The sequence below is a fragment of the Nannospalax galili genome, unplaced genomic scaffold, assembly GCF_000622305.1.
Source record: "Nannospalax galili isolate Female #2095 unplaced genomic scaffold, S.galili_v1.0 scaffold173, whole genome shotgun sequence".
In the NCBI taxonomy this organism is placed as follows: domain Eukaryota; kingdom Metazoa; phylum Chordata; class Mammalia; order Rodentia; family Spalacidae; genus Nannospalax; species Nannospalax galili.
Genome location: NW_008334442.1, coordinates 3,209,201 through 3,236,064, shown reverse-complemented (window position 1 = coordinate 3,236,064; position 26,864 = coordinate 3,209,201). Strand labels below are relative to the sequence as shown.

The following is a 26,864-nucleotide window of genomic DNA, read 5'->3' as shown; positions in this document are numbered from 1 at the left end:
CTTTATATTTATTTTCTTTTAAATTTATGGAAAATTTAAAAAGGGAACGAGAACTGGAGAGATGACTCAACAATTAAAAGCACCGGCTTCTCTTGCAGAGGACCCTGTTTCAATTCCCAGAGCCCACATAGAGGCTAACAATGATCTGTAACTAGTTCCATCAGAATCCAAAGCCCTCTTCTGAACTCCATTAGTATTGCGTGACATGGGTACACTTATACATATGCCAGCAATACACTCATACACATAAAAATAATAAATAATTTTTAAAAAGGAAACAAGTGACTTTCTTTACTAGTTGTGATTTTCCTACAAATGACAAGATTTCTGTTTATACATGTTGTGGATTGATTTAAAATCCTATTGTGTTATCTGAAGTGTGTGTACTTGAAAATGCTGTCACATTTGTAGACATAATTTAGAGAACAACCAAAGAGAGTCAGTCACTAAGATTTTAAAAATATTTTCCTAAAGTGGAAAAAAAATGGTTATCTTTTCCAAAGGATGTTTTTTTTTCACACTAAGTGAATGAGATTTCTTGTTTTAATTAAGCGTAGTGTTTGTATGTGTATATGCTTGTTTGTATACCTTAGAGGCATAAGGGTGAGATTTCTATATGAAAGGAAAGAAATAGCCACTAAGAAAGTTCAAATGCATTCAATTAAAAATCCTAACCTGATAGTTTTGTGCAATGCAAAGTTAATGAACTGGTTCAAATTCTATAAATAAGTAATTCTTTTTATCATCAGAAATGGCTCAAGGCTCTCATATGAACATGCTTAGTATTTCTGGAGCATTACCCCTCCTAGGTATAATAACATCATGTATAAATAAAGATAAAACACATGGTAAGTGAAATTTTGCTTTCTGGCTGCTTTGAAATTATGTGGCTATCAGCCACCAGGCAATTACAAAAGAAGATTTCTTAGCTCTGAAAACATAGGCATGATTCTAAAATGTGCAATCAAGGAGATCATAGAGTGGGGGAAAAGGTGACTTGTTCATGGATGACTGCAAGTCTTGGTTTTCAGGAGCTCAAGGAGCAAATCTTTCCAGGATTTTGCTTTAGAACAGACAGGAGACGAACTCCAAATGAAATAATTGGAATATATAGACGAATGGGGTTGCCTTATATGTTGCAGTTCTGTGCAAAGACGACAGACATATGAGTGGGGACTCACATCTCATAATCTGAATGCCTTTAGATGGAGCCATTTCTCTTTTCTCTGGGACTCAGTTTTCCCATTTATATGAGAGGATTCATATAAATTGAGTGTTTTTCATATGCAAGCTATTAAGATAGACTTGGCATATATAGACATTATAATCTATTTGGGATTATGAAGTAAACATTTTATAAAGAAAGGCAGGAAGTCACCAAACAAGGGCATTGAGGTATTGTAAATGATGTGATTATACTCTTATAAATGGAAGAATGAGAAAGAAGAGAGTATACAATTTTGTTTGAGGTAAGGGAAGAAAAGGAAAATAGTATTTACAATAGGTAGTTTATAGACCAGGAGATACTGGCAAGAATTCTAGATGCAAAAAGAACTTATTGCAATGTGGAAAAGACCAAAATGTAAACACTGGCACAATTCAATTACCAAGGATTCAGTTGTCAGATACATTTTTGAAAATGATACTTATTTAAAATAAATGGCAAATATCAGAGAAAATCTTTGAAGTAAATGACTATATAATTTCTTAGTAAAATGATCCAGTACTAAGTTCTCAAACATGATACTATCTCTCAGTGATATGGGTTAGGTAATTGTCCTCACGCTTTTAGGGTTTTTAATTTTTACAAAAATTTCTTTTTTGAAAAACAATTTTATTATTTTTATTTTATGAGTATGAGTGTATTGCCTATATGTATGCCAGTGCACCCATGCTTTTCAATGCCCATAGATGTCAGAAGAGGATATCAAATCCCCTGGAAATGGAGTTAGGATGGTTGGTAGCTACCATGTGGGTGCTGGGAATTGATCCAGGTCCTCTACAAGAGAAGTCAGTGCTCTTAACTGATGAACCATGTCTCTAATACCCCCTCCCAAGTTTCTTTTTAGAAATATTTTTATTGAGTTTTTGTGCATTTCATATATCTTAATAAAATTGAGACCCCCCCCTTATCATCCATGCCCCACAATAACGCCCACCAAACTTCAAGCATTATGTCTGTGTCCCAAAGATCGGGTTCCTCCAAGGGATGGGTCCTGCCACAAAGAATGGACTGAGGAGGGGCTGCTGGGAGCCATCTGGGGACAGAAGCTGCAAGTTGCCAGGAGCACACAGTGAGGGGCATGGAGAATGTGCAGCAGCAGGCTTGGAGAGAAAAGATGGCACCAGCATCTCACCTATGTCATGTGAGGGAGCGTTTACCATACTGAAATGAGACTGGGGGCCCAAGATGCATGGGTGAAGGTTAAAGGAGATATTGGGTAAGCTACCTGGAATGACAGTGGCCTGCTGCGAGAGCTGGGTGCCGGGCATTAGTCTCTGTAAGTTTCTTCACCACCCCAAGATATAACTATAATAAATTCACATAGAAATATGTTGATGGTGGTTTATCTGATAGTACAAGAGACGCCAAGAGAACTCTGGTGACAAACTGGCATAGTCGGCAGGATAAATGAACCACAGCCTTGGGGGTGTGGGTATGGGAAAGCAGTGCTGTTCCTGCTGCCTCTGTGGTGGGAAGCTAGACTCTGATTCCCAAATCCAGGAGCAGCTGCCAGGATCCCAGGGGGAGAGTCAATCAAACCCCATATACTTAATGGGGTTAGTGATAGTCACATGGGTTATACAATGGATTATAAAATCTATAACTAAAAAGAAGCCAGCCATGCAGAAGTGTGGGTCACAGCTATGTTGTAAATGTGGGGGTATGTTGCAGTTATGTGAAGATTTGTTAAAGTTATCCAGAGGCTAGAAAAACTTTTACACCCAAATGGAGTGCCCAGAGAGGGGGCGTGGCCACTTTGGATAATAAAAGATGTGCCCCAGGCAGGGGAAGCTGAAAAGGTTTCCAAGGACTCAGAGGAAAAGACAGATAATACTAAAAAAGAAAATGACATAAAAATAAAAGTAGCTAAAGCTGCCCCTCAGATTCAACCCTTGATACAAAAGAGAAGAAAAGCTGACTGTGTTGTAGGTAGGAAATACTCCATGCTAGAACAAGCAAGCAGAGAGCCCCTAGCGACGTGGCTTGTGAGAGTATGGGACATGGGAGCCAGTGCCATCAGTCTAAGTCCTTCAGAACCATCACAGCTGAGTTATATAACCACCCATCCATCCTTGTGATAGAGGCTGTTCAAACTAGGGTGATGCAGGGGGGAGAAGTCCTTATTGGGATGGCTGGTTGAAGGCATTAAAGATACATGGTCATCACCAAGGGAGACTAACATGATTAGCAGGGGTTAGAGGACTTTAAAGGAGGGGCAGGCATTCCTAAGAGAACTAGGTATGACAAAAGCAATATATAATGTCCATGACACTGGGCCAGATAACACTGTATTCACCAGAGATATGAAAGAAAGCTTAATTCAACTGGGACATCGAGAATGGTATGGGGCTTTAATGGTTTTACTAAGCCCTTTGATGCAAAGTGAGAGAGGCTTTGGCAAATCTAAATTATTCTGACCAGCATGTAAAATGTTTCTTTAAAATATCAGAACACGCTATAAGAGATGTAAAGAAGACCAGACAGAAGAAATGGGTTACTCAAAGACAAATGTGGCAAGACTTATGTCAAGCCCAAATCCCCAGAGAAAAAAATTGATAGAAAATCAAATTCAGTACTAAGGCATTTCAGGAGGCTTTTAAAATGAGAAAAACAACTTACAAAAGACATTCGAAGGATAAAACTTATACAAGAGGTGGTTAAAAATCCCTAAGGATTAAGTAAGATGTATTTCTCTTCTGATAAAGAGTATACAAGGGGTAAAAGCAGATTTCCCCACCATGTTCTCCCCCAGCAACTTGGTGTGGTCAATGGGAAGATGACAGATATGGCTACAATCAGGATGCAGACTCAGGGCCTGCCTGACTCAGGGAACCAACTAGTGCAGTGGGGCCAGGAGAAGCACCCTACTTCCTTAGCAACTGGAGCCAATACCTGTAAGTGTATCAAGAATAAAAGAATACAAAGAGACTCCCTGTAAAATCCCCCAAGTGCAAAATGACTCCAAAGGGATAACTAAAAATGGTAAAGAGCTCACCAAATTAATGCCTCATACCCATGCTATGATCTATGGAGAAAACAGTTAATACAGATGGACAAAACCTTTCCATGCCGTGTGAGACCTTGTCTATGATTGATTTAGTACATAATGTTAACCTTCTTTCAAGTGTTTTATAGATGTGAAACCCATTTGAAATATCCCTGAAGAAGCAAAGGCCGGTTGTAGCTGTGAAGATTCTTGGGAGTTTTATGTAGGTTGGGTAAGATGAAGACAGAGACTCCCAAATATACAACTGCTAAGTAAATCTACAGTACCAGGAGTTGGTTGTGCCCCTATGAGCTGTTGGTTAGAAAGAGATCCTAGAGGATCAAATTCACCAAGGCTATTGCCACTAATGTGCCATAGTACACTAGAAAAGTCGGTAAGCCCATGTTGCTGAAGACACTGCATGTTGTGAGCATGAGAGAAGAACAGATGGAGCTGAGACTAAGCCAAAAAAAAAAAAAAAAAAACTCTATGCCACTGAATGGATGATGTTCATGTGGCCAGAAGGCACTATGCAGATGGTTGGGGAAGAAAGGATACCCTAAAATTCTATTCAACAATGAGCACCATGTGCTGCACACTATGGACATGCCAAACAATGCCTGCAAGTGCAATAGCGGCTGGACAAACAAACATACAACTGACAAATTTCTAATTGGAAAAGATCTGCTCCTAGGGGTGGAACACACATCTGGTGCTGTAGAACAGGCCAACGCCTTGTGTTGAGAAAGGCTACAAGCACTAAAGGGGAAACCATCACAAGTATACTGTTTAATGAGTATAGTACACCTACTGCGATATCTTCTAGACATTTGTATTTACATTCATTTTTTCTAAATATGTCTACTTCCTTTCATTTGTCTTTATAGTAGAAGAAACACCACTGAGATAGATCGATGGCCACAGCTTAAAGACAAATAATGGGAAGACCCAAGAAGTCACTATCTCCCCATGATACAAGAGAGATCGCCTTACATCTGTCACCCCCTCCAAGACTCAGGGACCTTAGCCGAAGATAGGCAGAAAGATTTTAAAAGAGGAGGAAATGGGTGGAGAGTGTGTCCCAGAGATCGGGTTCCTCCAAGAGTGGGGCCTGCCTCAGAGAATGGACTGTGGAGGGGATGCTGGGAGCCATCTGGGGACTGAGTGGTGGATGTGGAGAACACAAAGCAGCAGGCATGGAGAGAAAATATTGCCCTGGTGTCTCACCTGTGTCACCAGAGGGGGCATTTACCAACCTGAAACGAGACTGTGGGCCAAAGATGCATGGGCAAAAGTTAAAGGAGAATGTGGGTGAGCTATCTAGAACAGCAGCAGCCCACCGCAAGAGCTGGGTGCTGGGTGCCAGACATTAGTCTCTGTAAGTTTCTTCACCCTCCCCCAAGATATAACTACAATAAATTCACATAGAAATATGTTATATGGTTTGTCTGAAAGTGCAAGAGACCCTAAGAGAACTCTGGCAACAATGTCAAATATGTTAAGTCCTATCTGGTCAAGTATTCCCATTCAGATGTCTGTTGGTGCAAGTTCAACAACTGGAGTCTGGTTAGCCTATCTGGAGCACTCCTTTAAAGAAGAGCTACTCTCCCTCACCCCACAGTAATCAGTTGCCAATAGTCTTTTTGTAAGGGTTGGACTCTGCTGCCTATTTCCCTCATTCTATGCTGAGTTTTTGTCTTATTGAGTTAGCATGGGTCTTGCACATGCTGTCACCTTTGTCACAAGTTTATATGAGCAAGTTTCCAGTGACCTGAAAGCCTCTGTTTCCTTATATTAATGCACCAACTCTGGTTCTTACAATCTTTCTACTCTGTCTTTCACAACGGTCTCTTAACCATGGGTTGGAGAGGTTTAATATAGGAGTCTTATGTAGGGACACGCATTCTGCAGTCTATTATTTGCTAAAACTTAGCCAGTTGTGATCTTCTGTATACATCATACTCTGTTGTATGAGGAAGTTTTGCTGGTAAGAGTTGAGGGATGCATTAGTGTTCTCTCTAACCCCTATTCCACTATATTCCATGAGCCTTAAGTGTCAAGGTTCCACTGAAGATGTGTCACTTAGGGCTAGGCATCTCTCAGACATGTATTCTCTGTGTATGACCAGTTGTGGAACTCTGTAATAGATTTAAAGTCTCCATCTATTGCAAAGCTTCTTTAGTGAGTGGTATATGGTACACTTGTTTGTAAATATAAGAATTTATATTTAGCATACAGTAAGCAATTTCATTTATCTAGTGGTATGACAGAGATAGGGTTTTCTCTAGGATCTAAAACCTCTCTGGCCATGTGTATTTGGCTACTTTTACTGTGTTGCCCATGAGTTCTCTCCCACTGAGAGGGCTTTAAGTCCATTTAGATAGCCATTGATTACTCCCTAGATAAATGCGATACTACTGCAAAAATAGAGGAAATTTTCTGTGCCAGTCATTGTGGTTGTTATACTTTACAGCTGGGTTGAACCATTGATTGATATTCTGCCTTAGAAGCTTACATAGTATCCTCTAGAACTACGAGGCTAGTTTTCATTGAGAAGGCTTCCAGGTCAATTCTATTTCCATTGTTCCAAGACCTGTGTCCAAAATATATCCTGTCTTCAGCAATAGGGTCTTACCCTCAGTTCTTGGAGGCAATCAAGGGTTGTGGCAATATCTTGTGTTATTTTTGGAGTCTTGTGGACTATCTTGACCAATGACTCAAAAAGAGTTTTCTCCTGCCTGCCACTGTTTTCCTTGTTATAGGCCATTCAGGTATATGCATACACTCATGTTCAGATATTGTACGTGTATTTTTCAGGGGTTTTTTTGAGCTAATACATTTTCCTCCGGCTTTTTACACCACATAAGGTTTATTTATCTCTTCTATTTCTTCCTGCCTAACCTCTCTCCTCCCTCCCCAGTTTAAGTACATCCATTTCTCTCTTGATAATATCTGTATCCTATTATTCCCCCTCTCTTAAGTTCTTCCTTTTTGCCCCCATGTTTCCTTATATGTCCTTCCCTCCTCCCTTCCCAATTGAATACTTGCATTTTTCCCATTTCCCCCTTGACAACATCTGTTTCCTTCTATCCACCTCATTCAGGCTCCTTCTTTTATTTTACTTCCATACTTCCTTTTCATTTTCTTGGCCCTTTCTATTATATGAGATTATATACTCATATATAACAGATTGGTGCTAAGATCTGCAAATGAAGGAGAACATAAAGGCAGTTCTGTGGTAGGCAGATCAGGAGGCCAAGGGGAAGGTGATGGTGGTGACAGCCTGTGGAGCTTCTAACAAACTGAATTAGAGAATTGAGCTAGTATGGATTCAGGAGATCATGGCACAGTGGACAGGGTCTGGACTAAGAAGATAGTCTGGAGATCTGAGGCAGAAAGAGAAGGAGCAGGCCCAGGCCCAAGATTGGAAGGGAGAAAGACTGCTAGGAGAGTGGAGCTGCTCAGGGTGCAGTGGAATCAAGGCCCAGTGAGCAGGATTAGACTTAACTGGGAAGTAGCCAGGTGTGTGGCAAGCAGATCAGCTAGTCCAAGGGCAAGATGGGGGTAGGGAGAGCCTGTGGAGGGGCTCATAGACCAAGCTGGAAAATTAAGATAGTCTTGGTTAGGAAGTTAGTCCAGAGAGGCAGGAAAGCAGAAACTAGCCTAAGTCCAAGGCTAGAAGCCAGACAGAATGTGGGGAGAGAGTGGAACTGCTCAGTCTGCAGAAGTATCAGTACTCAATGGGCAGGATTTGATTTACCAGGGAGTAGAAGTTTCTGACAGGTGAATCAGGAGGCCAGGGGAAAAGTTGGAGTGGGAATAGCCAATGGAGGGTCTATCAAACTAAGTTTGAGAATTGAGCTGGTCTGAGACATGGGATCAGGATGCAATGGGCAGTGTGAACTAAGAGGGTAGTCTAGAGATCTGGGTCTGGGCCCAAGGCTAGAAAGGCGGACTGAGTGTGGGGAGAAAGTGAGCTGCTCAGATTGTAGGAAAATAAATATGCAGTGGGTGGAATCTCCAAAAACATATTTTTAGAAAGATTGATACAAAAAAGTAAAGGCAACTTTTCAAAGTTTTAAAAAGGGAAAAGTAAATATGTAAATTTAAGGACAGTGTAGCCTCTAAAACGTATGTGAGAATTGGTGGATGAATGAAAAAGGGCCATCTCTAAACAAAGAGCGAAATAATAAGAAAGGGACATGTGAGATGTCATGGAGATTTGGAGAGCAGATCTAGGAATATACATGTCGAGAAGGAAAGAAATAAACAGAAGGAAGAACATAATGGAACAATCATAAAGCATTTTCCTTGAGAGAACAAGAGTCCACACAAATGAATGAATCATTACAAATGAATTTGAAGAATTCTGCATGAAGGCACAGTCTCATAAATAGCTTAGGCTGGTGATAACAAGTTAATTATGAATGATAATATGTTGGACTGCAATCAGACTTCCTGGGGGTCTTAATGTTTTCCATTCAGGAAAACTGTAGCATTGATTGATAACCCCTCACTGTCATGCCCAGAAGCTTCTCTTTGGTTATTCTAGATTTAGTCAAGTTGACAAGAAATATTTAGCATCATACTTACACTTAGACAATTCTATTTTTGTATTGTAGCTACAGATTAAAATTTCAAAGGTAGAAGTAGTCTGATCTATCACCAAAATTGTGGGTTGAGTTAGGTATGGTTGTGAATTCTTATAATCCCAGCACTGAGAATGGGAAGGTAAGTTGATCAGAAGTGCAAGGCCATCAGCAGCTACGAAAAGAGTTTGATTTTTGGCTACACAGATCCTGCCTCAAAAACCAAATAGGACACAAAATTTTTCAGAATTAGAAGGAAGTGATATGTATAAAGTTCCATTGTTCTAGACTCTCAGACCAGAGAAATAAGGCATCATTAAGTTGACATAAATCTGTGCACATAGCTCTTGAACCAATGTTTTTTCCTATTTATTTTGCTTCTTTGTTATAAAAACAACAGTAAATCCAAATTGAAAAGTTTGGGAAACTTGGGAGTTGTGAGAAACAATATAACCTAATATAACAAAATTGACATTTACACTTACAATTAAATACCAGCAATTTCTACTTTTATGAAAAGATTTAGTGAAAGTTTATGTAAGAGTACATGCTTTTGTTGATTCAAGATTAATTATCAATACACAATATATTCATGGCAACACATGTTTATTGTGTAAAATATACCTAGTCATAACTGCTTTGTGTTATTTGAGTGATTTCTGTTCAGAGTGACTGAATTTGTCAGAGAACAGATAATTCAAAAAGAAAATGTGTTTAAATTTCCAGTAACAGATGATATTATGACTATACCTCAACCATCATGTCATATCCTAAAACGTTATATTTAAGCAAGTATAAGGACTAACCTCTTGAGTAGTATTGCCCAGGTTCTAACATAAGGAGAAGTAATTTAGGGGAGGAAGTGCCTGTCATTGTAGATCGGTCATGGAATAAAATTAAAGAAGAAAATATTCAAAGGATTTTGATTATAATATCTATATGCTTTTTTGAAATTTTACTGCTGTAAAGCATATGATACATTCTGTGTTTTCCTTATACAGTTTTTCTTCCAAAACTTTTTCATCATGTTCTTGACATCCATAATATTCAACAGATCTTAAATGTCATTGAAAATAAGCCACTTTGGATAATGTGTGCACTGTTTCTCCTCTTATATATATGTCACAAAGTCCTTGCCACTTAGTTAAATACGTAACAGAAATGTGTTGAATTAATACATGGTAATTTTAAACACAGGGATGATTTTAATATATCAGAGAGACTAATTCAGTTTATTGCTCTTTAAACATTTTATTAGAGAAATAAATTCTTCCTGAGTATGAGAGTAATAACATCTTTATCTTTTGTTTATTTTGTGTATTATACATCAAATAGACACAAAAATGTTTTATTACTAAATAGCCATAACTGCCATGGACTTTCTCATCTCTGTGAAATCAGTTAAACAAATAAATGTATTCAAAATATAAAGAAGTACTTTGATAAATTATCAAATACTACATTTTAATTATGCCTTAGATCCTTGCAATTCAAAGAGGAAAATGCAACTAGGAAACTCATTCTATTTAAACTCTTTTAAAATTTAGAAGAGCAGTAAATTGCAATCCAGTATTAGCCAGACCCTCTTCTTACCTTTTGCAGTAATTAAGAAATTATTGTCTGTGGCCTTTTATTTGTAGAATATAGATAACATCATCAATGTAAGGAATATTTTGATAAAAGCTCAAGTGAGTGGTTACTGACAATAGCTACACTTTTGGAAATCTGAAAATCTTTGCATGAAACTGTAACAAACACTTCAGTTTTACAGATATAATCCTGCTTAATGATACTCCTTTATGAGCCTATTCACGTAGGCAAGCACTATCCAGAACACTGTATTGCGAGAGGAATCCTAGTCAGATTGCTCATACTCCCTTCGTATGCTCTTTGTTAGCTATGCTTCTGGAAGTACAGTGAAGCCTGAGGCCACATTGAGGGGTAATTTAAAGACCTCATTTCTGGTAGTAAATTGAATGAATTAAGAAATAATTTCCCACACTTTTTATTGACTTTATAAAGGTATTAATGTCATTAAATGCCTGAAACACAAAGGTAGTCTAGTATCATGGCTGACTTAGATTTTTGTTCCAGCATACCTCTAACTATCACAGCTGGAGGTCATTTCATTCATTATTTAATTTATTAATATTTATTGAGTCCCTGTTATGTGCTAAGTCTCTAACTTGATGCAGCACTGACTAAGAGCAAGTAAGACATGATTCCTCGTGTAGTTTAACACTAGGTATTTAGGAGAATCAGATTTAATACTGGATTAATTTTGTCCTTGAGTATAGATTTCTACCTCTTAATTTCCCAGATCTGAGTCATTGCCTTGCTTTGTAGTTTGGTATTTCCATTTATTTGGAGAAAATAATTTTGTATATATTATCTTTCAAGTGTTTCTGAAAATAGGGATTCATCCCCTGATACCCAAGACCTTCTTTCACTATGTCAACTTCAACATCCGTGTAACCATCATTAGACATCTTAAATATGTTGCCATATTCCTTTTATAATTGATCTTTTCTATTGTGGGAGGATAAGATTGATTCTGCTCCTATAACATCTCACTGTTAGGAATAGGTCTGCTTCTAATACAGCTGTCTATTGACTGAACACTTTTTCTATAAATTAAGAGTGATGACAGAAACATATAAATTAATGAGCATGAGGAGAGAATGGTAGTTCTTTCAAGAACTACCTTACATTCTTGACTGAGAGGTTACTGAAAGGTAGAAATATATTCCAGTCTTCTCTTGTGCCCCAGAAGGCAATACACAGATCATTCATTTTTATTAAGTAGTTTCCATGACTTGATGCAGTGTACAATACTGCTGTTGAAAATTACAAACTGTAAATCTCTAAAATTCCTTAAAATTTAAATTTAAAGCATCATACATATATACATATATATATATATGTATATATAAATGCTGCAATGTTGTTTCAGCAGAGAAGGCCACTCAGACACAAAAATTTGCCAAAAGAAAGGCTTTATACATATATATTTTAGGCTGCTGGAGACTACACTGGGCATTCAGTTCCCAACTGCAGTCCTGAGCTGTCTCTAGGGTAAGCTTTTATAAATAAAATCTACATTCGGGTGAAAAGTTTAAGTTCCCGTGCTTAGGAGAGGAAAGTCCCCTAACAAGTTCTATTCTGTAAGAAAATTACTATTCTGCAAGACCAAGTGAAAGGGGACCTACGGAAGTCATAAATCTTCTGTTAGCAGGGGTAGCCAGGTGCATGCTGACCTGTTCCCATGCCCACACCTTAGTGTAGCTGGATCGAACCGATTTTTAGCTTTAACTACTGGGTTTAGTTGGTGTCTGCTTGTAATATGGCATAGATATTGTCAGTCTCAAAGTGCCTCATCATACATATATTTGGTATTTACTCAAGATGACTTAGAATGCACAAAATGAATAGCTATTAATTGTCTATTCATGCATTAAAATATGAATATATTCAAGTTTGTGGCTATTTTTTTGTTCATTTGAGATAGAGTCAAGCTATGTAGCCATGGTCTGCCAGGTGTAGTGGTTTGAATGACAGTGTCCCTCAAAGGCTCCAAGTATTTGAGCATTCTGTCTACAGTTGGTGACACTGTATGGGGAGGTCTTAGAAGATGTGGCCATGCCAGAGAAAGCACATCACTGGGAGTAGCCTTACAGAGTTCTTAAGCCTTGTGGGATCTTGAGTTGCCCTTGCTTCCTGTGCCTGTTTGAAGATGTGAGAGCTTAGCTTCTGCCCTTTTTGAACTGTAACTCAAATAAAGTCTTCATTTTATAAGTTCCCTTGGTCATGGTGTTTCTATCACAGCAACAGAATTGTAACTAATATACCAGATACTTGCTATGTAGCCTAGGACGGCCTTGAACTCATAGTACTCCTTAAGCCTCAGCATCCTGAGTGCTAGGATTAAAGGTATGTATCACCACACAAAACTAAGGGTGTTTAATATACTGGATTATTACTGAAATAAGTTACCTTTTCAGTTATTTGAATGTCTAACCAAACTTGATCCATTTTGATGAACAATATGAATGATGAAGATGACTATACAAATGAACTACTAACTTCAAAATTTTGCTGTGAGCCATTGGAAAAGAAGCAATTACTGACTGGTATTTGGTAATCATTCCTTGTTTGGGAATGGAATGTGAGATTAACTTTTTTTTTTTCTTTTGTGACATCCAGCAGCTGACTGGACATATAAAGTTCTAGAAGAAAAGAATGAGTTATTCAAAGTGCAGACTTGTTAAATCTGAGCAGTTTCGAATTTCCAAAATGGTCACCACTTAAAACTCTTGATCTTCTCTGGATGTACATCATAACTTGGAACTTCTTGCCTAAATCTAGTAGATAAAGTTCTTTGTGTAGTGGATGTTAGGCAAGGGAAAGCTAGGTCCTCCACTTTATTTAATTGCATGAGTATAGCTTGAATGAGATTGAGTGGTTTCTGCAGACAGTTTGCTCAGAAAATATATGATCCCTGTTGTACAACTTTAAGATGGTTTTTGCTATTTTATGATATATTCAGATTCTGTCTGTCCATACCCAGTCTTCCAAAATTAGCACCATGGAATAAAATTTCAAACATAATTTTAAGGAATTAAAGAAATGTAGTATGTTATAAACAACCCTCTCTTTTTAATGATTGTACTCTGAAAATGCCTTATCCATTTTGAATATTGTTGTGTACTAATATTTATATCAACAGCTAACACTTAGAGAAACTGTTTCTGCTGATGATTCTGGCCATTCAAAATTGTGACTTCTTAAAAATTAAAAGTCCAATTTAAAAATAAAAGTAAACAAATTTATGTATGTGTATTGCATATTAGGACTGAGTATATTGGAAATTATTCCCTTTTTTGAGTCTCATTTCTTTGTATAAAAATAATAATAGTGTGCTTTCAGTAAATAGAAGAGCTAATATCACACATAAAATTGCTGCTATATTAATTTTATATTCATTTGTGGAGAAAACAGTCATCTGGTATTCAATAAGAAATTTTGATAAAGTATATAAAAGTATTTGACTAGATTTCTTGCAATTTTCTTATGGATTGTCAGAGGTAGCTCAATTGTGATGCTCAATTTATATATCTCAAAATAATATTCTAGCTATAGATACTATTTATTTCAGGATCAGCTTTCAGAAGTTCTACTGAAGTGTATTTGATCAAATATTATCAGTATTTAGAAAGTAACTGCATATATCACATCCATAACCATTGTGTAGTTTTGGAAGGGGGGTGTGATTTCTGATCATGGCATCCCTTGAAATTCAGATCTACTGGTTAGAGAAATGTTTAAACAATTATATTTACTCTGAGATAACATCTTATAAAGGCATGGGTAAGGATTAGGGTCATGATACAGTTGTTAAAATTCTGGCTTTACCTCTTTCCTTTTGCTCCCTTATTTTTTGGTATTTCTTATTCCATTGAACTCACATATACATATAGAACACTCACATTTTCCTCTTAGAATGTTGTGATGCATTTTTAAAATCAGTTTGTTTAAATTTAATGCACTCCTCTAGAACATCTCCATTTCAATTCACTAAAATACATATGAAAAGAAATCCGTGTTCCTACAGCTTAGACTTAAAGTATTTAGGAGATATTCCTTCTTCTCCACAGTTGAGTCCCCTTTTTTTGACCCATTCTCTCCATACACCTTCTCATGTATTGGTGTGATAACCTTCACAGTTTTCTGTGGGAGACAAGCTTGAGTTGGGTGAATGTCTTATTGACAGCCTGAGAGCAGGCCTGAGGCAACAGCCCGACCACTGGAGCCACAAGAAACTCCTTGTGACATTTGTTCCCCTTAGCAGATCATGAGACTGATGCCTAGAGCTTGTCACTCCCTAATCACCACCCTTGGAATGTGGTTTCCTGGAATCCAGGCTCAGTAATCTGAAACCCACTATGCTAATGAGGCATCCTGCCTGCTATTCTGTGATAGGACGTTAAGTCTGTTATGCTAATAAGGTATACTACTTGCTGTATTGTGATAGGATGCTAAAGCTATTATGCTAATAAGGTATCCTACTTGCTGTGCTGTGATTAGACCACTACCCCATATAAGCTTGTGCCTCCCTGCAATAAACCAGATCTGTGTCACTGAACCTGGTCTCCTGTATCTGAATGCGGCTCCGCTGACACAGTCTCCTCACCAGCCCTGGGGTATGGAACCAGGCAGAAGCAATGATGACAAAAGGTGGCACTGGCAAGCAGAAGAGTGGCCTTGGCCAGGGGCAGGCAGAAGAGCGGCTTCAGCCCAGGGTGAGCAGAGAAGTAGCCTTGACGCCTGTGAGAATGGAGTGGCACCCGTGAGAATGGAGGAGCAGCTGCCACTGGTGGTGACCACAGTGTTCCTCATTTCAATTTGTGTGTGTCTTTCTCATTATTATTGCTTTTTATTTTGTTTAATTCTGCTGTTACCATTACTAGTACTTATTTGTAATGCTTAAATTCTAGTCTATAAATGTGATCTGTAGAATAAATGATGCCTTTATCTTCTTATTTAACTTCTTTTAAGCATAGACACTTTTTGAAAATAGCATGAGTTCAGTAATACTTTGATGATTTTCTGAAATTATAAGTTGTTGTGGGTAGGAGAATGAAAACGATAAAATATCAAGTAGCTTATTGATATTACACATAACTGATCTCTAAGTAAGACAAATAAAGTTGTTCTAGCAATATCTACTAAGTTGTGTGGCCATTACTGACTTTGTTCTAGTCTTGCCTGGATGGAAGTCATAGTGCCTTTCTGTGTTTCTCCCATTCCTTCTCTTAGCACCACCCCAAAGCATTAAAAATTATACTTTCTGTGTCTAGAACATTTCAAATCTAGATATTTGTTTAATCCCCATTAAGAAAAAAAAAAAAATAGGCCGGGGTGGCGTTGGATACCTATAATCCAAGAACTCATTTAGAATGCAGAGGCAGGCAAATCTCTGAGATAAAGGCCAGCCTGGTCTCTAGAGCAAGTTCCAGGTCAACTGGGGCTATAGGGAACCCCTCCCCCAAGAATACAAAAAAAAATTATTAAAGAAAAAAGAAAAGAAATGCTCGGTGTGGAGTTATACCCTTTAATCCCAGAACTTTAGAGGCAGAGGCAGGTGGATCTTTGTGAGATGAGGTCAGCTGGACCTGCATAATGAGTACCCAGTAAGTTGGGGCTACAGGGAGACCCTGCCTCAAAAGGATTAAAAAAAGGCAGCAGGAAGTTATATTGCTTCCATATCTGCTGTTCTCTTGGTGTGTAATAAATTAATTTGATTTCCTCCTGAAAAGGCATTCTTTCAAGGAGTATGATTTCATACCCTTCAGAAAAATGCTATAGGCTCTCACTGTAATACCATCTGTCTAAACCACCCCCTTATGGTTACACCTGTGATTTCATGTAATTTAGGTGATTATATAGTGTTTGTATTACTAGAACTTTTGTAGTTTTATAGTTTGTATAAACTATAACTTATTTGTTAGATGGAAATGAACATATTTGAACCTAATTTACACATTTCTCTGAATAAGAAATATAGTTTAAGTAGCACAAAAAATGTCTCTTTTACATAAGTAACTCATTGAGAATGCTCCAATTTAATCATAATAAAACAACTTTTCTATTTTTGGATCTAGTTCCAAAAGTGTTTATTGGCAGGTAAATATCTATAAATTTTGGATATAGTCAATAAAATTTTGCTAAAATTAAACTGTGTAAGCATTTGAAAGTCTCCAATTATTTAATTTGGGGCAATTTCATGTGGTCCATGTATTATAATGATATTCACCTGATTACCCTCTTTTACACACCTCACACTCCTACAGATCCCCTCTTCTTCACCACCTACTTTCATGTCTTATTTTTGAGACAGTTCTTGTGCAGGTAGCCATACTACTGTGTATCATGATTTTTATATATATTATATAATAATGATAATCAAAGGAGAGTTCTTGAAACTGAGAATGGAGAACATGGGAAGAGTTTGAAGGAAGATGGAGGGGTGGAAATGGCATAAATACATACTCATATATTGAATTCTCCAAAATGATTAATTAAAAATAGTAAACTCTCCCATAAGTTGCTTTTGAAATGCTGTTTTATCACAGCAATAGAAAAGTACTGAATACAGATGTTAAGATCTTAAATGAAAGAGTACTAAGAAAATAAGACAAAGCTAATGAAATCATAGGAATTAAAGCATCTTTCAATAATAACTCTGAGTATTAATGCTCTCAATTCTGTAGTCAAAAGAGACAGACTAGTAGATTGGATGAGAAAACAGAATCTTTCATTTCATTCTTTCCAAGACACACACTTCTTCACAAAAAATAAATGCTATCTTAGTAGGAAATGCTGGCCAAAGATACTCCAAACAAATAGAACCAGGAAATAAGCAGGTATAGCTGTTTTAGTATTTGAAAGGCTTTTTCTAGCATACAATTTATTTTTACTGAAAATATCTTATTGTCATAATGATTGTTTTATGAGTTTTGTCATACATTTTAATGCTAAAGGTTAAGTTACTTTGTACATGCAAATGTGTTTTTTCCTACAGGTAACACTGATCATAGAAAGATGACATATCACCTTTCTTTTTTAATTGAAAAGCTAACAATATATTTAGTTGCATCTCCCCTTTCCAAACCACAAGTTGGATAGTAAACTAAGTCTCTAGGAAACATATTCAAAGCTGTGACGGTTAAAATATCAACACCAAAAGTTACAAAATGAAACATGTCCTCGGGTCCAATTAAGGAACCAGCTACTAGCAAGCAACCAGTAATGGTGCTGTCAGACTTCAGGCTGAAAGATCCCATGAACCCCATTTGGAACATTAAGTTGCCTTTTTCCAGTTTCCAACTCATGAATAAAGATGGCATTTTGCTAATTCTAATACAGAAAGCTTTTCATAAGTTGTTGCATTTACAATGCCAACATTGCAAAGCTCACTAATGTTAACAGGACAATAAACTAGGCAGAATTTGCTTTACAGAAATAGGAAAAGCCCAAAATACTGCTTTCTGTTAGAAACCTAGTTCAATTTTATCCAGAGTAAAGAAAAAAGAAAAGAAACTCCTGCTCATAATAGAAGAAACTCAGCTATAGGTTTACAATCTGTACTGGAAATGCATATGCAGTGAGGACATTAAGCTAACCCAACTGAATTGATGCTGCATCTGTCTACTGTTCATCTAATATGAACAATTACCAGCAGTGCAGCTAACATTGGTTCAAGCCTTGTAATGTTAGAGTGTCAGGCACAGCACTTCACTTTTCTTCACATCACTGGTTCTCTGCACACCAGCCTTCTTCCTTTGCAGTAAAGTCATTTTTTTATATGGAAGGTCCTGTGACTCTCCTCAGGAGTTTTCCCTTTAGTCATGTTGGCACAGTCTTGAATGTAACATCAAGCAAAATTTGCCATCTAAGTAGTTTCCAACTTGTTTTTAGTATTGCTGCATTAACACTTGTTAGAGGAACAGAGCTATCATTTCCTTCATCATCCTTCCCCCGATCTTCCAACATGCTCTTGATGGACACAGACTGTAAGTGTCTACATCATTTCAAATAGCTTTCCATTGGAAAGAGATAAAAAGCTTTGTTATTCTGACCCAGATAATTAAGATTTTCATATCAGTATCTCAGTACTTTATATTTTCCATGTGCTCACATTATCCATTACACAAAAGAAATTCATTGTGTATTGATATTCCATGGAGATCTTAAATTTATGCTTCCTTAGACAAATATTGAATTATTTCTGTTCCTCTCAAAGTTTATTTCTTCTCTTCCTACTCTACCCCTTAAGACATCACCGTAGTGGTTCCATAGTGGATCTCATATATCTTTTACACTCCTGTCACTAACAGTGGATCACTACAGTTATGGTTCTCAGGAAGCATCTACTACTGGAGCAGAAAAGGAAAATATAAGTGTGTTGGTTTGTGGAAGCTTTATATAGTTTTAAAAGTTTTCATAATCTGAAACACTATTCATTACAAGTGAAAACAAATAATTTATGAAATGACTCACAAAATTAGAATTTTCTTATAGATATCAGTATATGTCCTCTCTATGTGTGTCATACACACACACACACACACACACACACACACACACACACACACTGAGGATCAAACCTAGGTCCTTGTATATGTGAAACAAGCACTGTACCACTGAGCTACCTTCCTCCAGCCCTCTAAGTTGTTTTTATAGTACAGGCTAAATGTAACTGTCACAAGTTTTTTAATCCCTGCTCAAAGAAATTATAAATTATTCTGTCACTATAGCTCCCTGCTACCTTATTTACACTGCTAGCATTATTTCTTATTTTTTCTCTTTTCACTATGATGTCTTGTGTAAATCACGAATTATATTCTATTTACCTGTACATTTTCAGCCAATGACATTTTCTGGGACATAAAAATATGAACTCACATATTTATTGCATAAACAGTTATTGTCAATATGGGACATCTCCATTTTGACATGTTATTTTATTATGAAGCTAGATAAGAGAATAACTCTTTAAATTTCTTAATTAAATTTTATTTTTTTCCACAATTTATATCAGTTAATGATACCTCTTTATTTAAGAGAGCAACATGAACATTATGTAGTTTTGAAAATTGCACTACTCAAGGAACTATAAAGATAACTTCTCCTAAAATATTTCTCAACTTAAGCAATATGGCTGCTTGGGAGTTACACAGGATCCAGGCTGTTAACTGAAATATCTTGATCAATGTTAATAATAAGCAATTAGTAAATATAATAACAAAGATATCAACTTACATGATATTATTGAAGTTAGAAATAACTGTTCTTGATGCCAAGTTTTTGACACTTAAAGTAGCAGATCAGAAACCTCAGTCTCTGTTACAGCTTTTGACTATGCAAGTTTTGGGGTTTTGCACAATCCCTACTGAATCAGAATGTGAAGTGATGCCCCACTGTGTTATTTTTTCTCTGTCTTTCTGTCTGTCTCTCTGTCTCTCTCTCTTTCTCTGTCTCTCTCTCTCTCTCTCTCCTCTCTGTGTATGTATGTGTATCTCTGTGCATCTACACATGTGTACCTTGGAATGTGGTGGTGAGAGGTAAATGCTAGGTGCTATTTTTCAGGAGCCATCCACCTTGTTTTTGGAGACAAGTCTCTCATTGGCTTGGGCTCATCACTGTTTTTCTGATAGTAATTTTCTTCATGATTTGTTATGTTGACAAAGCATCCATTGACCTTTTTGCTCTTTGTGTTTATTCTCTGGGGAAATATCTATTCAAGTAATTTGCTTAGTCATCTTTTTCTTTATTTATTTTTCTATATTTCTGAGAGTTTCATACAGGTATAAAATGAAAAGTGCTTATATATTCCTCCATTTGTCCCTGCAAAATCCCTTGTATCCCCCATCTTTCCTTCCCAACTTTTTTGTTAAAGTTGTGTTTCATTAATTATTTTTTTTTATTTCTACTTCTACACACACATGAACACTCAAACATACCCACTAAGTGCAGCTAATGCTTACTATGTGCATAAGTATGGTACCATCCACTAGAACATTCTCAAAAAGGAATGATTCTCCCTCCCCCAGAAACCATCAGCTGTCACTAGCTCCTCAACTAGGGCCGGGGCCTTGAGACAATTTATACCTTCTATGCCAGAACTTTTGCTAGCTGCATCTTGTGTGGGTTTTATGGAGATAATCTGAGCTACTGTAAGTTTGCAGGTGTGATGGTCATGCCATATCAAGGAGAAAGTTTCTCATAGCACTCCTCCCCATCCTCTGGCTTTTGCATTCTTTCTATCATCATGTCTTTTAAATTTTCTGTATTAGCAGAGTACACGTGTTCAAAGTATAGCCTCAAGATTTTCTTAATTGTATTGGTGTCTGATATAATGTCTCCATTTTCAACTTTAATTTTATTATTTTGGGTCTTTTGTCTCTCTCTTTTGGTGAACCTGGATATGAGTTTATCAAAAGAGTCAATTCTTCATTTCATTAACTCTTTGAATTTTTTAATTTTCTACTTCATCAATTGCTGCCCTGATTTTGATTATTTCTTCCAATATGCTGTTTCGGATTTGGTTTCTTTTAGTTTATCCAAAACCTTAAGGTTTATCATTAATTAATTTACTTGATATCTCTCAGATTTTCTGTTGCAAGCATTTAGTTCAATGTCCTTTTCCCTTAGGACTGCCTGCATTGAGCACCATAGATTTTGTTATGTTGTATCTTCATTTTCAATCAATTCTAGGATTTTAAAATTTTATCCTTGGTATCTTTATACAGGATAGTATTTCAATTTTCATTTATTTTTGAAAATCACTTTGTGTCTTAATGCATGACCAATTTTTTAGAAAATTCAATGGACTACTGAGAAGAATGTGTGTTTTTTAGTGTTTGCATAGAATGTTCTACAGGTTTTAGGTCCATTTGATTTGTGATGCTATTTAACTTCAGTGTTTACTTGTTTTTAATTTTTTATCTTTTATTTTGATGACCTGTCTGTTGGTGAGAGTGAGTTATTGAATTCACTCATCATTGCTATTTTCCACATGATTTGTTCTTTTTATGAGGCTTTTCACTGAGCTTTTGATTTGGCATATTGAATTTTTCACTTGCAGATCATTTAATTCTGTTTTTTCTTCAGCACTTCTCTTTATTGAATTCAATTTTCATATCTTATATTGATTTCCTTATTTCATTCAGTTCTCTGTTTTTCTTCTCTTCATTAAGTTGTTTGGGTATACTTCAATTATTCTTTTAAAATTTTCTGGAGTTATTCTAAATCATTCTCATTAGGAGCCATTGCTATGGGGCTAGTAATCTTAGTGGAAGGAATGTCATTTTGGCCTTTCATGTTGTTTTTGTTTCTGTACTGGAAATTTTGTATCTGGAGTTAGTTTGTTGGTTCAGCTTTTCTTTGTTTTTTAAAATTCAAGTTGCCTTTTTTTCTTTCAGTGGAGTCGTTTGCAAAGTTCAGAAGATGACTATATCATAGCAGTGTTGAAGTATTTTTTTTCTATGAATCTGGTATTTAGGGCCAAAGGAGCAATCTCTAGTCTTCCTGTGAGGGTCAGATATTATTTTGGGTCATATAGGTCCTATTTCAAGGGTCTAGCCTTTCACTGGAAATTGTGGAAATCCTCAAATGCTTGTGGGCCTAACCTTTAGTCAAATTCAGTCTCTAGTCCAAATCCACAACTTCAGCTGAAGCTTCTACAATATATGAGGACCATGTCTTTACGATATCACACATACCTTTACATTTTCATTTGTCTCAACATATTCTCTAGTTTCCTTTGACTTCTTTTATCTATCATCTGTTTAGGAGTATGTTATTTAATTTTCATAAATTTTGCAATCTTACTCCTATACTGATTCTTAGTTACATTTCATTATCTTTAGAAACATACCTAGTATGACTTCGATCTTGCTTGTTATAATTTGTGTTGTGGCTTACCTGTGAGCTTATGCAAGGTGTTTTTATGTGCTTAAGAAGAAATTGTAGGGCTGTGAATGTAACTCAGTAGTACAGTCCTTGCCTAGCTTGCACAAGGCCCATGGTTTAACTACAGCAGCATAAACAAATGCATCTGCCTATTCTTGAGTGGAATATTCTGTGCTCTCTGTTCTGTATGTTAAGTCCATTATGTTTTTTGTGCTTCTCAAGTTCTTTTCCCTGCTTGTGTCCTACCCATAATAGAAAGTAGGGTATTGGGATCTGTGCTGCTGTTAAGTGGCCTCCCACTTCTTCAATCAGTTCTGTGAATGTTGCCTTTATATAGTCAGGTGCTTTATATGTGCAAATACATATGTAATTGTCATATCATCACAATGGGTTGTCTTTTATATTATTTTACAGTGTTTTACTTTATCTCTTCAAAAAGTTTTTAGCTTAAAGTTTATTTTTATGGGGCACACGGTCCCACGGGGATCGGTCCCCTGGTCTCAGTCGCATGCCATGGAAGGCTGCGAGTTCCGCGGGCATCTGTCTCTGGCCTCACGTCGCTGTCCGCCGCTTTACTGCTGAAAGTCTCACAGCATCGCGGCTCCGCGTCTGTTGTGGCAGCGGGTCTCTCTGCTGCTTCCCTGCATCTTCCGTGGCTCTCTGCTGCTGGGGCTTTTTGCCCAGCCGAGTCCCACCCTTATTTCACCTGTGCACTTTCCTCAATATGCGAGTTCCACCGGCCGCTGGATCACGCGGGAGAGTGTGAGGGTGGCTACAGCTGGGATCCGTGAGTCGGTGAGGGAAAGACAGCTCTTCCCGGGAAGGCTGGATCGTAGGCAGTGAGACAAGACTCAGCTCAGTCAGACTCAATGTTACAGCTCTTTATTCAATGGCTCTGCGTGGCTCCAAGCCTCAGTGTCCCAGAGTGATCCAGCTCCTTCAATTATTGAGGGGAATCAGGGAACTTTATACCATGGGGGTAGTGGTCCTGATCTCCGACTATTAAGAGAAGACTAGCATATTTATATACCATGGGGGTAGTGGTAAAAGCTTTTAGATACTTTGTGAGATATTCTATTTACATGTGGAAGTGGGTTTCTGCTAGACTATTGTCTACCTGTAAAAATCACACACAGGAAGGCATGGTATGCATAGAGCCAAAGGCCATGTTTATGTCAAGGCATCTGTGGCGGCCACTTCAAAGGGAGAGACAGGAAAGATGCCAGAAAGCACCTTGCAATGAAAAGGAGCCCGCGGCACATTCCCCGAGCTGCATGAGCTGTCCGGTGTGAAGGGGCTTCGACTTTTGCATAACAGGGGGTCCCAAACATCTCCTCCTCTTTGATTTAAATATGAAGAAGTGCCATCATCAGCCCCAAGGGCCAATTTGTCTCATTTCGGGAGAAATCCAAAGTCTGATAATTGACCATGACCTGTTTCCGTAACTGTCAGCAGAGAAATCTTACAAAACAATAAGCAAGCACAATGCACAGTATTATCAAGGGGTAGGAGCTATGCAAACAAGGGATTGCTAAGCCAAATAGATTACAAAGTTTTGAGAGTGTTAACATTAGTTTCAACAACATTTGATTCATTTACAGAGAAACAGTATCTTTTTTTCCCAATATCATATACCCTTCCCATGTCCAGTAGTTATTAAGTCTAATGTTCTTTTGTTGTGAAGCACAGCTCTGGTGAGAGAGTTCATTTGTTGTTGGAGAAACTCCAGGCTATCATTCACTGATGTCATAGTTTTGTCGCAGTCAGAGCAGAATCAGGTGTAGCTTGTAGCAGTTTGTCGCCATAGCAACGCCTCCAGCATCCAGTGTAAGTTCGGTCTCTGCCAGCAGGGGGAAGAAGATTTTTTCTCTGCTGGCAGCTTTGTAGAAGAAAAGGCTTCTTATACCTGGAAGTACTAGTTCATAAAAAGGTGGGCAAAGAGAGATTAACACAGCGATGTGTGCTGTACTGGGGAGGCTTGCTGCTGAACATGTAACTGAATAGTTAGTTAGTTGTTTGAATCCACTTAGATGAAAGTCAGTGAACTCTTTTTCTGTTCCTGGGTAGAGAAGGGTGGTAGCTGATAGTGCTGTCAGCAAAAATCTATTGCTGGATGCACACAAAAAAGCAATTAGACATTGGGGTAGGTGGTGAAGGGAAGAAAGTTAAACTTGTTTCAGGACATAGTCGATCTTATTTGGTCCTCTGTCTTTCCTGTAGAATAACATTATAAGTTAACACAGACTTGGCTGCAGATGTAAGCTGTTGAGAGACATGAAAGTTAGCTGTGGGGTATCTGGAAAATGCACCTGAGTGGTGGATGGCTCTAGAAACTGTTATACTAAGTGAAGAAACAAAGACTCAGAAAAACAGACAACATATGTTCTCCCTCATATGTGGATCCTAGCACCAAATCCTTTTAAATACCTGGTCCTTTTAATAAGATGATGCTATACCGCAGTCCCTTCTGCATGAAATAAGTACCATCATCACAACTTCAGCTGAGCCAGATTGCTAAACATCATCACAATTGGGCTTGTTGATGGTTGTGCTCATTCATTAAAAGGGCCAAGCAGGGTCATCGGACCCTCACCGGAGTATCCAGCATGACTCATGCTGGGTAAAGGCTTCCAGTGTACATACCCTCAGGTCATTATACACCTCAGCAACCCCTCAGTTACCTCAGTAAGTAAGCTTAATAAATCCATTGGTTTCCCAGTAAAACTTTAATCAAACATTGGCTCAACACTAGAACCTTGAAAGGGAATAAGCATTGCTTAGCATCCTCAGGAAAAGAAGTCTCACAACAGATAGAAAATTTATTTGTTAATGCTATTATGTCTCATAATTATTTAAAAAAAGAAGAAAATGAGAATGTAAAAGATGTTAAAAGGATATGGGAATTGTTGCTGTGGTGTGGCGGATTGTGCGCTGCTACACCAGCTGTTGGCTGGGGTGCGCGGGTTTCGTGCACCACGTTGCTGTGCGGGTCCCTGGCTCTCCGTGGCTATCTCATCTGCTATGGCATTTCCTTCAGTAAGAGGTCCTGGGAGAGAGGAGTGGGACCTGATATGCTGGACAAATAATGGAGCCACTCTCTTTGGTAACAGTGTGGAAATTTTAATTAGCAGAGGCGAGATGGGGTTGCCATCAATTTTAATAAAGGAATGACCTAGCCATGGGAGTAAATTAACAGCATAGATGCTGTCAGAATAAAGATTAAAGGGTTTATCGATCTTATCAAGAGCCATATAGATATCAAAGAGCTCTTTAAATTGTGGAGATTTATCAGATAGGGGCTGAAAGTATATCGCAGGTGGGTCATCAGGAGAGTCATATATGACTAATGCAGCTCCTTTTTCCCCTCCATCTGTAAAGGTTGTAATAGTTTCTTTTATTTGTTTATGGCAAAAAAGCCTAGGCGGGAGCCAGTGAAATGTTGGAATAACTGACACCCATTTATCTTTGGGATAGTGATTATCAATTTGTCCTGGGAAGCCTATTAAGCTAATTGCAAAAGAGGAGTGATGCTTTAAGAGCCATTGTACATCTGATAATGAGAAGGGGATAATAAGAGTATCAGGTTCCTTTCCTATAATTTGTATAATTCTATCTCTCCCTTGTCGGACCATGGAGGCGAGAGTGTCCACTTCTGTAAGAAAGCGAGGAGCTCCACCTACTGGGGTGTGAAGCCGTTCTAGTACTCCGTGAGGCTGATGAATCACTCCTACCATGGTCGGGCAGGAATTAAATATTAAGAGGTGGACAGGTATCTTGGGGTCATATCTGGCTAGTGATGCCTTTTCAAAGTGCTTATTAATTATTTGGAGAGCCCTTTTTGCATTTGGGTTTAGATACCATCTGGAGGCTGGGTTTTTGTCTCCCTTTAAGAGATCAAAGAGTGGCTGTAATTGACTTGTGGGGATGGAAAACCATGGCCTTAGCCAATTAATATTACCTAGAAAACTTTGAAGTGAGTTAAGTGTGAGTGGATGGGGGACATCCAGGAGAGGATTGAGGGGCCTAGCAGTGGTGGGTGTTATTTCAGTCCCCAGGAAGGTAATGGGGGGGACTGATTGTATTTTATTTGTTGCTATTTCAAAACCTTTTGACTCTAGGGTGTTTATCATAGCATCTTTTAGATCTTCTAGAGAGGAATCCTCATCTTGCCAGACCAAGAGCTCATCCATGTAATGATAAACATGCAGTCCCTTTTTGAAGACGGGTGCTAGTGCATTAGCAACAGCCTCCTGGCATATTGTAGGACTATTTGCCATGCCTTGTGGCAGAACTTGCCATTCATATCTATCTGCTGGACCAGAATTGTTAATTTTTGGAACTCAGAAGGCAAAATGTTGGCAATCATTTTTGTGCAAACGGATGGAGAAAAAGCAGTCTTTTATATCTAGGACTAACAGGGGAGTATTAAGGGGGATGGCAGAGACCATGGGCAGCCCTCTTTGGGGTGATCCCCATATTTTCATGGTTTTGTTTATGACTCTAGGGTCTTGTAAGAGTCTCCATGCCCCTGTCTTTTTCTTTATTACAAAGACTAGGGTGTTCCATGGGCTCCTGGAGGGCCTAATGTGAC

At 37.9% G+C, this 26,864-nt stretch overlaps 1 pseudogene; it reads right to left on the bottom strand.

The window, feature by feature from the left end:
* LOC103731043 overlaps positions 1-26,007 on the bottom strand; it is a 61,345-nt pseudogene extending 35,338 nt beyond the window's left edge.
* Between the last annotated feature and the right edge of the window lie 857 nt (positions 26,008-26,864).